The following is a 16,892-nucleotide window of genomic DNA, read 5'->3' as shown; positions in this document are numbered from 1 at the left end:
ATGCATCCAAAGCATTCCTAATAAAATGTGGCTTGGGGAGCAACAAGTGTCACCTGTTCTTCCTAGAGAAGAATCGTCTAACCTGTGCTAATACCTTCTCATATTTGGGGGTCCTATTTGACCGCACTGGCTCATGGACACAGGCTGTTAATCTAAGGAGATTGTTATTCTCTAAGGCATTAGCAGCCTTGACTAATTTTGGCAGAAAATTGGATAGACGCCCCCCCATAGAACAACTTCATATTTATAAAGCTAAATGCGTGTCAATAGCGACCTATGGAGCGGGCATCTGGGAACACTCAGATGTGACAACTTTGCAGATTTCTTAGACATTTGCTTGCTGTCCCGGCTAGCGTCTCCACTTTTAATTGTCACTCAGAATTGGGCTTATCGCATTTTGAGGATGTCATTGGCATTCAACCAATTCTTCTTTGGCACAACATTTGGACTACAGAGCAGACCATCCTAAATCGCCAAATGATCAGCGACTGCTGTGGGTTAGATGGAGTTTCGCACATAGGATGGCTTAAGTATGTTAAGGAATGTTTGTGCAAATTAGGCCATCAAGAATATTTTGCTAACCCCATCACTCTGACTAAAGTAGATAGGAACGTTTTTAAACTCAGCTATTTGCAATATCTTGAAAACATCAGAAAACATACTCAGTTTTCGCTCACCAACACATTCTGACTACTTTTAAGGTGCAGCCGTATTTAACTCATGTAACCCTTAATTTTGAAAAAATTTTTTAACACGCTTTAGGATGGGAATTGTTCATAGGTTATTGAGCTTTCCAGTAAATAATGATTGGTCTAGGCAGCTGTCTAATTACATGTGGTGACCAGTCAGAGCAATCCACCATGCATGTTTTATTCTTGTGTACATTTTACACAGCCCAGAGGAAAAGTTGGATACTGCCTGTGATGAGAAAACTAGGGTTGAGACATTGTCGTCCTGCTATTATAGTCATGCAATCCCTGGGCGAAGAACTTGTAACCCTATCTGTTATGTTGTTTTTAAAATCTGTCTTCTATTTTAGAAAGACTATCCTCACTTAGAATATGTACTGTTTAGTTTGTTTCATAATCCTGTGGTTCTTTACCTATATTAGTAACTTGAGTTTTTTTTGCTTTTTTAATGTGCTTTTATGATTATTCTTTTAATCAAATAATGCTTAATTGATTGATAAAAAAAAAAAAATAGATGGGGGAGGTGGTCGAGACCGGGTACTCTAATTACGCTAGAGGGGTCGCAATACTTATACGTAAAGGACTACACTGCGATATCAGATAGGGAAGGCAGGTATGTCATACTTAAGGGTACGTTATATAATACACCTACAGTGATAATAAATTCATATGGCTCAAACACAGATACCCCGGAATACTTTCAACACATATGGCAGAAAGTACAAGCGATGAATAACACTGCAATTCTGTGGGGAGGAGATTTTAATGTGGTCCTTTCAGACGTAGCTGACAGACAGGGGGCTTCACGCGAACACCATCCAAGAGCAGCAGCGATGTTGACGGACATTATAGCAGACCTTTGTTTGGTCGACTCCTGGAGGGAGCTGCATGCAACGGACAGAGAAGGCACGTGTATGACGCATCATAGGAATGCATGGTCAAGATTGGATTATTGGCTGGTATCTAGGGATCTATACACTTGGGTAACTAAAGCTGCACACTACCCATGCACTCTCTCTGATCATGCACCCACTCAGATTACACTTGGCGTGCCCGGGCCTTACATTCAACCGTTTAGTTGGAGATTCCCATCAAACGCACTGCTAGATCAAGTTTTCCAAGAAGAATTGCGAGGGAAAATAGAGGAGTACTTTATACTGAACGAGGGAACAGTGGACTCCCCCGGTACACTGTGGGAAGCATTTAAAACTGTAGTGAGGGGAGACTGCATAGCACTCAAAACGGGGGTCTTGAGGGATATACGTAATACGTTACTCAGACTTGAGCACAAGCTCAGAGAGCTGGAGAGATCGCAAACACTGCACCCGTCCACTGACACCATAGCGCAAATTAGGACTAAATTAACAGAATTCCAGGCAGAGGTGGAAAGAGAAACAGTATATTTACACAAACACGCGCAGGTGAGGCGCTGTGGTGAGGTTGAGCGTTCAGGAAGAACACTGGCAGGTCTACTTAAAACGCCTAGGGGAGCAGACTACATAACCGAAATGCAAATGGAAAAGGGGGAGATAGTTAGGACACCGCCAGAAATATTGAGTGCACTGTCCCAATTCTATCAACAGTTATACACTTCACAAACCAAACCGTCCCAGACCGAAATTATTGAGTCCCTGGACACTGTTGCTATGGCCTGGTTTAATAACGGAGCCAGAGAATATATGGAACTACCAATCACAGTTGAAGACATTAGACAAGTAATAAACAGCATGCCGGCAGGCAAAGCACCAGGGGCAGATGGACTGACTGCTGCGTTCTATAAAGAATATGCGGATGCACTTGCCCCACGGCTGCCACAGTTTTATCTGGAGGCTATGGACACAGGCATACTCCCACATACTTTGCATGAGGCTACCATAATCACCCTATTGAACCTGACAAAAATTCGTCTAAACCGGATTCATATCGTCCCCTGTCCTTAATTAACCTGGATGCGAAGATATATGCTAAATTAATTGCAAACAGGTTGCAACCGATGCGTCCACAAATAGCGTTGTCTGACCAATCAGGGTTCATATCTGGTCGCTCGACCGCGCACAACTTGAGAACAATTTTTGGTTTATTGCACTATTTGGCCCCCCACGTTCAGGCAATAGCTGCATTGTTAGACGCCACAAAGGCATTTGATTCCCTAGAATGGAAGTTCCTATTCATCTTGCTATCCCGCATGAGACTTAGGCCAATTTTTATTAAGCAAATTCAGCTGCTGTATACAAAGCCAATGGCGAGACTTAGGGTTAACGGTAGGATATCTGTACCTTTCGAAATAACGAGAGGAACAAGACAGGGTTGCCCTCTCTCGCCCCTATTATTTGCAATTGCCACTGAACCGCTGGCAGCTAGGCTGAGACAACATCACACACAAAGGCGCATAGGATTTACATCAAGAGGGCTGCTGATATCGATGTATGCAGACGATATGATAATATACCTGACAAACCCCAGGGAATACTTTGTTGTGGTGATGGGGGAAATAATTTGGTATGGAGGGTTAACAAGTATCCAGATAAACTGGTCTAAGTCTCTGATAGTACCACTTACAGACACAGAGCCTTTTGATACTGAATGTCCAATACAGTGGGCTGGGGGAGAAATTAAATACTTGGGAATCTGGGTCAGTAGATCTCTACAGGAAATATGGTTGGCAAATTATGGGAGAGTGTTGGACTGGATGGGGAGCAAGATACAGAGGTGGAAGCGTTTGCCCTTATCTTTGATAGGGAGGATAGCGATCTCTAAAATGGTACTACTGCCCAAACTGCTCTACCTGTTTGTAAATATTCCGATTTCTTTAAAAACCTACGTTCTACCATCTTAGAATTGGTGTGGGCAGGAAAACAACCTAGGGTCTCATGGAATTTACTGACACTGCCCTTTGCTCAGGGAGGCCTGGTGGCTCCAGATTTGGATCTCTATGCGTATAGCGCGCAGGCGCAGTATTTACATTTTTGGCAACATCCAACGCCGTACCAGCCTCATGTGGCAATAGAAATTGATCGTGTTGCTCCCCTCCCACTCAACAAGGTGGTATACCAGGCCTGTAAGAGACCGCACCTGGAAATAGACACAGTAGAAGCAACACAATGGGCCTGGAGAGAGATTGCAAAGAGGGCACACCACAAGGAATTATATGCACCATCTATGCCAATAGGGGGTAACCCGCTGCTATCGCCACTACTAGACAAAGCTACAACGAAGCGGGCGAAAGCTCATATATTGGAGAAAGGTTGCGATCTTTACCCGGAGGGATCGTTTATATCGCTGCAGCAGATGTGCAAAGCGCAACCACCCACTGCATCAGACATGCTTTTATATTATCAGATTAGGGCGGCGTGCAGGACCAGATATGTTGAATTACTTCAGGCTCCACCCACATTGCCAGCGTTAGAGAAAGTCTTGTCTAACCCTTCCCTGTGTAAGTTAATAACGCACATTTACAGTATAACACAGGGAAGCTCTCCAATTATTTTTCCTACAGCTAAAGCGGCATGGGAAAAAGACACTGATGGCTCCATCACAGACAAGCAATGGCAATTTTGCTGCTCGCAACTGGAGCATCTCTCTCCAAACTACAGACTGCGGTTAATCCACTTTAATTTTCTACATAGAGTGTATCGCACGCCACATCAGCTACATCGCATGGGCATACACCCAGACACCCAGTACTGGAGGTGTGGAGCACAGAGCGCCACGATCGCGCACCTAGCATGGGATTGCGGACCAATAGCAAGGTACTGGATAGAAAGATTCAGACACATTCTCCGCTGTGCTCCCCCCTCCGCCTCCATTTTGTTTGTTGTTGTCCTCGTGTGCCCGCCCCGCCTCCCAGCTGAGACGCCCTCCCACAGAACAGAAATAGCGCTCCTCTCCCTGCATGCGCTGTGACTCGCTCCTCTCTCACGGGCTGAGTGGTCGCTCCCAGTGTCCCTTACAGGCATCTGGTATTGTAGCGCTGCATTGCTGGAATTGGTTTTAAAAGCGCCTTTTCATTTGGTTACATTTCGCCTGCTGTATTGCTTATATCGTAGCGCTGCATTGCTTGGACTGCTTTAATTGTGCCATTTCATTTGATTACATTTCGCCTGCTGTGTTGCATATTTCCGCTTTGCTTCGTTAGCGCTTTGTCAATTAATCTCCTACTGCTGTTTAGTCCTGTTAGCGCGTTTGACTCTAGCGCTCCGCTGTGCTCCCCCCTCCGCCTCCATTTTGTTTGTTGTTGTCCTCGTGTGCCCGCCCCGCCTCCCAGCTGAGACACCCTCGCCCCTCCCCCTCCACCATCCATATATGACAGGAGTTCCCGCGCGCAGCGTTCACGCGCAGCGACCGCGCCCAACCCGCGCCGAAGGTGCGCCAAAGGTAAGCCCGTCTACGCCCGTCCGCGCCTGGACCGCGCCCAGCGCCAGACCCCCTGCCCCTTGCGCTCCCCAACCCTCCCGCATCACCTACGATGCCGCCACCCTCCTAGCCCTCAACCCCGGTCGCGCCCCCAACTGCGTCCAAGCCGCTCCCGGACACACCCATGGACCTTTCTCTTGCTACTCCTGCAAATTCAGCGGCACCGACAACATCTCCGCTACGACCACACATCAGACTCCCGACCCCAACCACCTACAATGCATCCTTCTCAACACCCGATCGGTCCACAGGCACGCCATTGACCTATGGAATCTACTAGACACCATCTCTCCAGACGTCGCCTTCCTAACAGAAACATGGATGAACGCTTCCTCCGCCCCAGACATCACCATTGCCATCCCTGAAGATTATAAGATCACTCGCAAGGACCGTACCAGCCACACAGGAGGAGGAATCGCTATCGTCCATAAAAAATCCATCCGCATCTCAACCAGCTCTGACGCCAACCTCGCCAACTCCGAACACCTTCACTTCCAGATCCACATCGACCCCAAGACCACACTCAGAGGCACCCTCCTCTACAGACCACCAGGACCCCGCGCAAAATTCAGTGAAGACATCACGGACTTCATCACTCCACACGCGCTCCCCTCCAAAGACTACATCCTTCTGGGAGACCTCAACTTTCACCTTGAAAAGATCAACGACCGCAACACCACCACCCTCCTGGACAACCTCGCCAACCTCGGACTTAAACAACGGGTCACTTCCCCCACCCACATCGCAGGTCACACACTCGACCCCATCTTCACCTCCAGCAATCATGTCTCCTTCAGCCACACTACGGATCTCCTCTGGACCGACCACAGCTGCGTTCACTTCACCTACAACAAGCCAAAACCCATCGACCACCTCCAACCAACTCTGCAAAGAAACTGGAACAAAATCACCATCGACCAGATCTCCTCATCGCTCCTTCTAAACACCCCAGCCCACTCTTCTAACCCAGACCAAGCCGCCGCCAACCTCACCCTATGGTTATCCAACACCACCGACACCTTAGCACCACTGAAAAAACGTCAAAGCAAACCTGGCAGCAAGAAGGCCTCATGGTTCAACGTTGATCTTAAGAAGTCCAAGAAACTCTGCCGCTCCCTTGAAAAGGCCTGGAAAAAAGACCCAACCACCAGCACCAAGGACGCCTTCAAAAACGCCACCCGCACACACCACCAACTAATCCGAAAAGCCAAGAAAACAGCATTCAAGGATCGACTTGACAACAACGCCCACAACAGCAAGGAACTTTTCAACATCGTCAAGGAATTTACCAATCCCTCGGCCAATTCCAACGACATCACCCCCTCTCAAGCCCTCTGCGACTCCCTAGCCTCATTCTTCCACAACAAAATTGCTGACATCCACAACAGCTTCGACAACCAACCCGGAGACCAACCCACCCAACCATATGAAGAACATTCTTCCCCCCTGAACACCCTTAACGACTGGAACCCAATCTCCACTGAGGACACCATCCGCCTGATGAATTCCATCCACTCAGGAACTCCCACAGACCCATGTCCTCACCACATCTTCAACAAAGCAGACTCCGTCATAGCACCTCACCTCCGAGACGTCATCAACTGCTCCTTCAATTCCGCCACCTTCCCGGAAAGCTGGAAACACGCTGAACTCACCGCCCTTCTGAAAAAACCCACAGCGGACCCCACCGAACTAAAAAATTACCGCCCCATTTCGCTCCTTCCATTCCCGGCCAAAGTAATTGAGAAAGCTGTCAACAACCAGCTCGCCGCTTTCCTCGAAGCTAACAAATCCCTCGACTCCTCTCAATCTGGCTTCCGAGCAAAACACAGCACTGAGACCGCCCTCATTGCAGCAACAGACGACATTCGAACTCTACTGGACAATGGAGACACAGTCGCCCTCATCCTCCTCGACCTCTCCGCAGCCTTTGACACAGTTTGTCATAGCACCCTTCTACAACGCCTCAGTAACATCGGAATACAAGGAAAAGCACTTGAATGGATCACCTCGTTCCTCACCGGTAGAACTCAGAGAGTCCGCCTTCCACCATTTAAGTCCGAGGCCACTGAAGTCATCTGTGGCGTTCCACAAGGATCTTCACTCAGCCCCACCCTCTTCAACGTATACATGAGCCCCCTCGCGGCCATCGCCCGCCAACACAACCTCAACATCATCTCTTACGCGGATGACACTCAACTGATCCTTTCTCTCACCAATGACCCCAGCACCGCCAAAACTAACCTACACGAAGGAATGAAAGAAGTTGCCGAATGGATGAAAGACAGCCGGCTGAAACTGAACTCAGATAAAACAGAAGTCCTCATCTTAGGTACATCCCCATCTGCATGGGACGACTCTTGGTGGCCGGAAGCCCTTGGAAAAGCACCCATCCCGACAGACCACGCACGGAACCTAGGCGTTATTCTGGATTCTTCACTCTCAATGAACAAACAAGTCAGCGCAGTATCCTCATCCTGCTTCAACATTCTCTGCATGCTCAAAAAAACATTTCGCTGGATCCCCACCGAAACCAGAAAAACAGTCACCCATGCTCTGGTCACGAGCCGACTGGACTACGGAAACACCCTCTACGCAGGCACTACCGCTAAACTCCAGAAGAAACTACAACGAATCCAAAACGCATCAGCCAGGATCATATTAGACATCCCGCGCAACGAACACATCTCTGGCCACCTGAAAGGCTTCCACTGGCTACCCGTCAATAAGAGGATCACTTTCCGACTGCTAACCCACGCACACAAATCACTCTACGACATCGGACCAGAATCCCTCAACTCACGACTGTCCTTCTACACCCCCTCCCGCCAACTACGCTCTTCCAGCCAAGCCCTCGCCACTGTACCTCGCATCAACAAGACCACCATCGGAGGCAGATCCTTCTCATACCTGGCTGCTAAAACATGGAACTCACTCCCCACTCACCTTCGCCTTACCCAGAACCACCTAGCATTCAGAAAGCAACTTAAAACGTGGATATTTGACAAGTAATCCTCCTCCCCTCCCCTAGCGCCTTGAGACCCTCTGGGTATGTAGTGCGCTTTATAAATTCTTTGACTTGACTTGACTTGACAGCCATGTTGCTGCTGCTAGCTAAACATCAAGTCGCAGTGCACTGGAAGAAGCAAAATCCCCCTACGATAGCAGCGTGGCCGAATGCCGCCACCTATTGCACAGACCAATTGTCCCATTATTGGGAACTAATGCCGAGCAGATCCAGGCCGAAGGATATACGGAACCGTTCGCTCACTGGCTGGGATCAGGTGGGGCCGACATCCGGGATGTACATATTTTGTGAAATGTTAGTGACTGTTACTGGGTAGTTGCTTACACCCAATGTGTATTAATATACAGATCACATACACTGTGGTAGGAAGGGGTCAGCTGTCGAGGAGTCTAGACAGGTGAAAATGTAGATAGTTTTGAACATGGCTACAATACGGCGGCTGCACAATATTTGTGGTGCAAACCCGATAATCTGTGAGTTGGCAGGGGGGAGGAAGGGGGGTACTGTTTATTGGTTGAATTGTAGCAATTGAATTTCTGCACTGACAATTTTAATCGGATCATTGGCTTACGTACTGTACCACGAGATGTAGGATTTAACATTGCTGCCGGCCCCTTGGGTTGTAGGCATATAAACTGTGTACGGTTACCTAAATTACGTGTGATTTGTGCCACCGGCCTCAGGGTTGTAGGCAATGGCTGTGTACATTTGGAGTATGTAATAAAAAAAAAGTCTTAAAATGTTCTTTAAACTGTTTCTTCATGGAATGTCAGCCATTTTGTCATGTTGCGGGATGAAGGGCATTCATAAAAATAGTTGATGGACTTTCGTTTTTTCGTGGTACAAAATGGTGGGTGTAAAATCTATCTTTATCTCTGTTTGTACTTTGTATTTATTCATTATTCAGTTTTTTGTGAACATTTTAATATTTATACTCTGGTACTCAATTGGATCGGTACATTCAAAAGTATTACTTTTAATACCTGAGTATTTATTTTAATGCCCGGACATTAATACAATCACTAACCCAAAACACCTACGGGTCTATTATAATGTCGGGCGGATCGCCACCGCCCGCATGACTGTGGCGATCCGCCCGACATTATCTCCCGCCCACCTCCCATTTCCCCCGCCATATGAGTAGGTTTGAATATGGTGGCGGTGTCTGCAGGACACCGCCATCCATATTACTATGCAGGCGGGAAGCAGCCTTTCAGTGGTAGCGTTGCAGCTGTGGAAAGGCATGCAGTGTTCACAGTTGGGGGCCCGTTGCAGGCCCCCAGGATGTTGGGGGTGGGGGTTGCACATAGGGGGTACCAATGGTACACCCCTGCATTTGCATGCACAACGTGGCAGGCACCGCGCGGTGCCTGCCACGTTGTGCATGTAAATGCAAAAATGCCTTTTTTGCATTGCAGCGGGTGCTGCTGACAGCACCGCCAGCCGCAATGTAAAAAATGCTGGATGCACCGCCAGTGTGGCGGGCGCATCCTAATTGTATATGCGGGACCGCCGCACACATAGCGGGCGGTCCCATTATCTGATGCGATCCGCCCGCCATCGTAATAGAGCCCCTAGTTCCCTTGCATCCCATTCCAGGGGTTTGTTATACTTTTACCAAAAAAAGAAATTTTATTGAAAAAAGAATTTTAAAAATTAGATCAGTAATAGTATGCGTAGTATTAGTATGCGTTGTAATGAATTACTTTGTAATGGTAGTTTCAGGGTAGTCCTATGAACATGCGTTGTAATGATATGCGTTGTAAAAACATGTAATTTAATGGTAGGTGCAATGTAAAAACTGCGTTGTAAAAGCATGCGTTGTAATGGTTTGCATTGTATCGTCAAATATTCCTTGTGGGTCATGACATCTGACGGATCAAGGTGGGGAAACAACGCTAGCTCATTTTCTCCCTTTTGATGGAGTTTTGATTTTCTACGTTTTTTGTCCTTACATCCACTTTTAAAAATTTTTTTTTTTATTGATTTGAACATCAGGGCAAAAATTACATTCATCAGAGATTCATAATCGGCTATAATCACAATAAGACATCAGGACAATGCTACACATTCCCCATCCAACCTTGAAAGAATCATAACAGACGGCCTCCCTCCCCAACCCCCTCCGGTAGTAACGTCCAGCTACAGACTTTATCATCTATCTCTAGTTCTGGTGGGTCACAGATATATCCTCTGTACTTATTCCAGGCTCCCCATACCTTTTCCGTTTTTTGGGGACATCCACGATGGATAAAAACCGCCTTTTCGGCCAACATTGCTTCATCCATATCCTTGCACCATTGTCGGAGCGTAGGCGTTACATCCGACCCCCATAACCTAGCGATGTTACGTTTAGCCAAAATCATACCTAACATTACCCAGTCTTGTTCCTGGTGAGTGAGGTTGTTTGCTTCCCACACATTCAATAGACAGCGTCTGCGTTCTGGCAGTAGCGAGATGTTTACTGACTGGGAGATAGTGCGCATTACATTGGCCCAGTATGCTGCAATTTGTGAACATTCCCAGATAGTGTGAAAAAATGTACCCTTCTCCCCACATTTCCGTAAACAATATTGATGTTGGGCTTTCTTGATTGCAAAGAGTGGCGTTCTGGTGTGGTACGTGCGGTGTAATACTTTGAGTTGCACCAGTCTGAGTCTGGACGGTATGGCTGTTTTCACGCAGCGATGACAGTGCCTCTTGACATTCTGACTCAATCTAGACGTCGGGTAAGGCAGATTGTTGACTAGTTTGCGATATGTAAAGGACGTTGCCCTGCGAGTCATGTGCTCTGTCGGGAGTCTAACCTCCAATGGGGTGGCCTCTGGTAAGGAAGTACCAGTCACTATGATCGCCTGAAGCGCATGCCGGATTTGGAGATATCTAAACTTCTCTGTTTGCGCCATGCCGTACTGATCTTCCAAATGGGTGAATTCGACCACCACACCCTTTTTCCAGAGGTCACTTACCACGGAAAATTACATCCACTTTTGACTGTATAGTTGAACAGCAGCTGGCTGATTCTAAGATGGTCACTGAAGACAGGACCCTGCACACATTACGTGCACCGCCCAGCTTGATGCAGATCTCCCACTAGGTCACCGCAACCAGGAGATTCACATTGCAAATGCAAGTGTTGCTGCTGCTGCCTTGCAGCAAGTATTGCCACTGCTGTTGTACAAAACTTATATGGGCACAGCAAGTGTCTGCACCTCTATTGTAGGGTGTCTGATGGGGCCACATCCATTCCCAAAACCCCCAGGAATCGGACATACATATCTGTATCACACAGCCCACCAATTACAGGTTGAAAACCCTCGCGGCTGAGAGACTTTGATACCTACAACTCCAAGTCAGACACCCAGAGGCAGCCGTACACGTATGTCGATACCTGCAGAGCAATTGTAAGCAACAAGGACCCCCTGACATAGGATCTGTTTCCTGGGTCAGGGTAACAATTGTATATTGACAAATAACAGCCCAGACAAAACCAAGAATTGAACAATCCAATGAAAGCCAGCAAATCAGAAACAACACTGGACTAAAGTGAATGTATGATATGAAAACAAACAAGATTTTTAATAAAATTTCAAATGTACATTGATAAAAATTATATAAAAAACATGTGTATTTTCAGCACAAATTACAGTACAATCAAAATACATAAAATACATTAAAAAGATTTCATAAAGTTGAGGTAGAGACGATTTCTTCGACGCGTTTCGACACTAGGTGCCTTCGTCAGGAGAGTACCATCAAATTTATAATCTATAATACAATAAACAATTTTGATTAAAAAAATTCACCATATACTCATATTATATAGTAGTTAATTGCTGGTCTAATCATTGTTATAGTTCTTATTTATAAAGATTTGGAGCCGGTCCTAGGATGCTTGATTCCGGTACAGGAAAGACATGGCTTGGCAGTTCGGGCTGGACTGTTCCCATGAGGCACAGGGTCAAGGCTGATTTGCATATGGCCATGTCTGAACTGGGGTGGTGTGGAGTGCAATAAACTATGGATTTAGGCCCAGATCTCTGTACTGGGGTGAATGTATGACATTGTTCTGCATTCTGTCCATTAACTGTTGTTTTTGCTCAAGTATCACCTGGCCCTCCTGAAGTCCTAAATGGTGCACGCAACATGGCTGAAAATAAAATTACATTTTGGCATTATATAAACATGCTTTAAACTTTGAGGTATTTCAATAAGCATCTTGCTTTTATGCTATTAAAAATCGCCAACTATTGCATCAATAAAAGCCCTAAATAGTGAACTAAAGTGGGCTGAGTATTTAAGAAAACCCATTACAGAAGTGAAAGGATATTTTTTTGCAGAAGACTGAGAATTCAACAGCACCCCTACATTTGTCTAAACTGAGATCTATGGCTATTCAGGAATAAAAATTATGGGCCAGATAAAGGTGGCTAAATACCGGTCGGTAACGCCGAAATTCAGTCAATTTCAGCGTTAGGGACCGGTATTTAGCCATTCCTGATGTAGGTAAGGAATCAGTAAAGAAGGAATCGGTAAATACAGATTCCTTACTGCTCTTGCATTTAAGGAATCGGTGATACTGATTCCTTAAATGCAATGTAGGAAGCACATTAAAGAGTGCTTTTGAGACTTAAGAAATCAGTAATTACCACCAACTTCAAGTTGGTGGTAATTACCGATTTCCTTTAAAAAAATCATTTTTTTGTTTTTTGTTTGCCACATGGCACCTTAGGGCATGTATGTGCGCCACATTTGCACACATACACATTTCAGGGGTGCAACAGGGTGTCCTTTTGACACCCTGGCACCCTTGAAAGTGGTCCTGCTGTTAGCGATTCGGTAATACCGCATCGCTAATAGTGAATGTCTTCACATTCATTCCTATGGGCCTCCAAGCCCATAGAAATGAATGGGTAGGTATTCCTTATTACAGAATCTCAATTACAGATTCGGTAGTAAGGAATATTAAGGATTCAGTATTTTTTACCGAATCTTTACCTACAGAGGAAATACCGATTTCTTAATAGCGAATCGGTAAAATTCGCTATTAAGAAATCGATATTTCAGATATACCTACATCTGGCCCTATGTGATTTGAACTATGTAAAGATTAAGAAGTCAATACAAATGTTCAAATTTTATGAAGGTGGGCGCAGTATACCCTTCCATTTCCCATCCTCACATCTTATTGTCTTGTAGGGTATTTCTGATTTATTATCTATAATGATGGGTCCCCAACTTTTTAGAACCAGAACCCAATTTTTTTTAACAAAAAAAGTTTGCAACCCATCTACCTTTAATGGACATATGGCATGGCGATATTTGAATGTAACTAAAGCATTATATGGTAGTGCATTATCATTTACAGACATCACATTTTCCATTTTAATGGGCACCGAATTTGCAGGAGCATCCACATAAAGCTATATAGCACATAAATTATAATGTGTAGAAATTTGGTTTCTGTGAATATTTATCATTTGTGTATCATTAGGTATGTGTCTTGATTTGTTTTGATCCTTTTAAAATCTCTGCTTCCAGCACGCTTCTAAAAAGTGCTTCATTTATGCTTTCCTAACTGATGGATGCATACAGTTCCTTTATAGGTATGTATATTTTGTTGTGTATTGCAAAAAACAATACATCCTACATTGTCACATAATTAACTTTAATACATCTCTTTGCAGTCAGAGAAATAAAAAAAGCATCAATCCCTATGTCAAAAGAATAAAGCAGCCTGACAATTGACCTCTGTTTGAATCACCGGCAATTGTGACAAATTAAACACGGAAATTTAAAGGCATATTTATTTATTGCTCTGACTTTCCCAGCCCATCAAAAACCAGCTAGCAACCCACTGGGAAACACTGGTCTATAACAGCAGTATCTCTCAACATTACAACTTCGTGCATACGCATTCAACAGTAATATAAGTTCGGCAATATGTCCCAGATGTATTCCAAAGGTTAGAGTATATAACCAATAATGTTGTTGGGACATCTACTGCATGTATGTATTGAATACGTACACATTCCCGTGTATTACACTGGCTAGCGGGTCAGTCCTGTTTACAACTTTAAAAAGTATGTACATTGCAGTATAAGACACAAACCTTACCAGTCTTAAAACAAACAAAAAACAAAAATCAATATTAACCTAATCCTAATTCGTCCCACCCCCCACCCTGCATAAACAGTTCTGCATATTGTCCTTCTCTGTTACGTACAACTTTGTGTTTTCTCTTAGGACCCGGATCCCCCAGCATGCTCCCCGCTCCCTCCTTAGAATCTGATTACCCACATTATAATCATCAACAGAGATTTGCGTGGGTGTAAAAACGGCCATGTTTAATATTTGACATTTCATGAACATGACAAGGCATTTCAAATTCATTATTTACAGTTATCAACACAATTTTAATATTGACTTTCCATATCTTCTTTCGCAAGATTCTAATCCTCCAGCACTAACAGGCCTTCCAGCTCGCATCTTCCATGCAGCGCATCCACGCAAGGTGCAACCCACCTGCGCCCATGAGGAGTGGGCCCCCAAACCTCTGATCCCTGTCCGCCCTCTCCAGGGGCCCACCCTCAGACTAACCCGGCTAACCAGGGACCCAGGAGGCTCGTAACCTGTCGCCCTAGCCTCCCCAGCCGGGGCCATATTTTACAGCGGAGAGCTTACAGTCTCGCCCCTCAGTGCTGGCCTAGGGAGTATGCAAGGCGGACTCCCGTCCATTCCGTCAGTCAATTTTACTGTTCCAAGGTCTTTCTACCGCAACACGCCCCTCCAACCTGCTGAGCTAAAGGGACGGGTGGGTGGGAGTTTAAACTAGAAGCAGGGAGGGAAGAGGGAGACGCTTCTGGGAACCGCAACTGATCCGGTGCAGCAGAGGAGAAAGAGACTGGGGTACCTGCCCCAGGAACCTAAATAGGTCCCCAGTCTCCGCCCTCTGCCCCACCGGAAGTGCATCACCTCACTGCCCTGGAAGTGCTATGTGGCCGGTCGCCCCTTGGGGCTGACGGCCACCAATGAGATTAGCGAGGTAGGGGCGGGGGCCGGGTCCTAAGAGCGCGCTCCTGGATGCTCGCTCTTGGCATAGGACCCGGATCCCCCAGCATGCTCCCCGCTGCCTCCTGAGAACCTGATAACCCACATTATAATCGTCAACAGAGATTTGCGTGGGTGTAAAAACGGCCATGTTTGACATTTCATAAACATGACAAGGCATTTCAAATTCATTATTTACAGTTATCAACACAATTTTAATATTGACTTTCCATATCTTCTTCCGCAAGATTCTAATCCTCCAGCACTAATGGGCCTTCCAGCTCGCATCTTCCATGCAGCGCATCCACGCAAGGTGCAACCCACCTGCGCCCATGAGGAGTGGACCCCCAAACCTCTGATCCTTGTCCGCCCACTCCAGGGGCCCACCCTCAGACCACCCAGGGACCCAGGAGGCTCGTAACCTGTCGCCCTAGCCTTCCCAGCCGGAGCCATATTTTACAGCGGAGAGCTTACCATCTCCACCCTCAGTGCTGGCCTAGGGAGTACGCAAGGCATACTCCCGTCCATTCCGTCGGTCAATTTTACTGTTCAAAGGTCTTTCTACCGCCACAAAGGTGACCCGGCCCACAGGTCCGTCACCTTCCCCACCTGCGCTCTGAATGAAAGACCCCAATTCTGTAATTCCAGTATTCGTACCAATGTTCGATAACTGCACTCCATCCCCGTGATACATCACCTCACCGGAAACCATTCGTGTAGAATGTGACGCGAGCGGCCCTTCACTGAGCACAACCCGGCCTATTCCACATTGAGCCGCCTCACCGAGACATTCCAGGCTCCTGGCCGTGCTCCGGGTCCCATCCTTGTGATACCTCACCTCACCAGAAATCAGTCAGTGCGGAATGTGATGCGAGTGGCCCTTCGCTGAGCACAACCCGGCCCCATTCCCCCATGAGCCACCTCACCGCGACATTCCAGGGTCTTGCCGCGTTCCGGGGCCCTCCGCCCTGCGTGCTATCATGCCTGACCATGCAATTTCTGCCAAGGGGAAGACCCTTCTCAGCATGGCCAACTCCGTTACAGGTGCCCCCTTTGACCGCCAGGGACGAGTGCCCCAGTACCCCTACCACCTTGGCAGGGCACCCTAATGAACAGGAGAGAAAAGGAAAATTAAGGTACAGTCATAACCAAATTGCAAGCATCATTTAACAGCCCCCCAGGCTGGATATGAAGTATTGGTTGGATATGCCCCTAAAATATTAGTTGTATTTGCAATGTAGACAAAGCGCTATCCCTGTCTGGGAGTTTCTGTGCCTGCCTTCCTTTATTTTAATATCCAAATCGAAAATAGTAATCTTTGTGGTACCGAATACAACATGCCAATCCTGTTGGCCGACACTGACGTCCCCAGGGTTTAGTAGAACCACCTCCTTTGTTTACTTTCATTTCGGCATCATGCTTGTTGCCTTTAAGAAATCTCCATTCTCCATTTTCATTCCTGCCTTTCCGGATTTTGATCTAAGTAATAGCTGCCATTTTACTGCTTGGGGCATCTATTTTAGAGCTGTTGACCTCTCAGGGGTACGACACACTAAGCGTGCACCCTATTAATGCCACACCCCTAAGAGCTCAGGGGGAGAGAGAGAAAGTGAGTCACACCCTGCCAGAAGGAATTTTGATATAACTCCCATTGTATCCCAAAGTGAGGTTCCTTTCACTTGATCCATATGTACTGACCTTGAGACCATGAG

This window comes from Lissotriton vulgaris, chromosome 11 (genome assembly GCF_964263255.1).
Source record: "Lissotriton vulgaris chromosome 11, aLisVul1.2, whole genome shotgun sequence".
In the NCBI taxonomy this organism is placed as follows: domain Eukaryota; kingdom Metazoa; phylum Chordata; class Amphibia; order Caudata; family Salamandridae; genus Lissotriton; species Lissotriton vulgaris.
Note: the sequence above shows the minus strand (reverse complement) of the source record.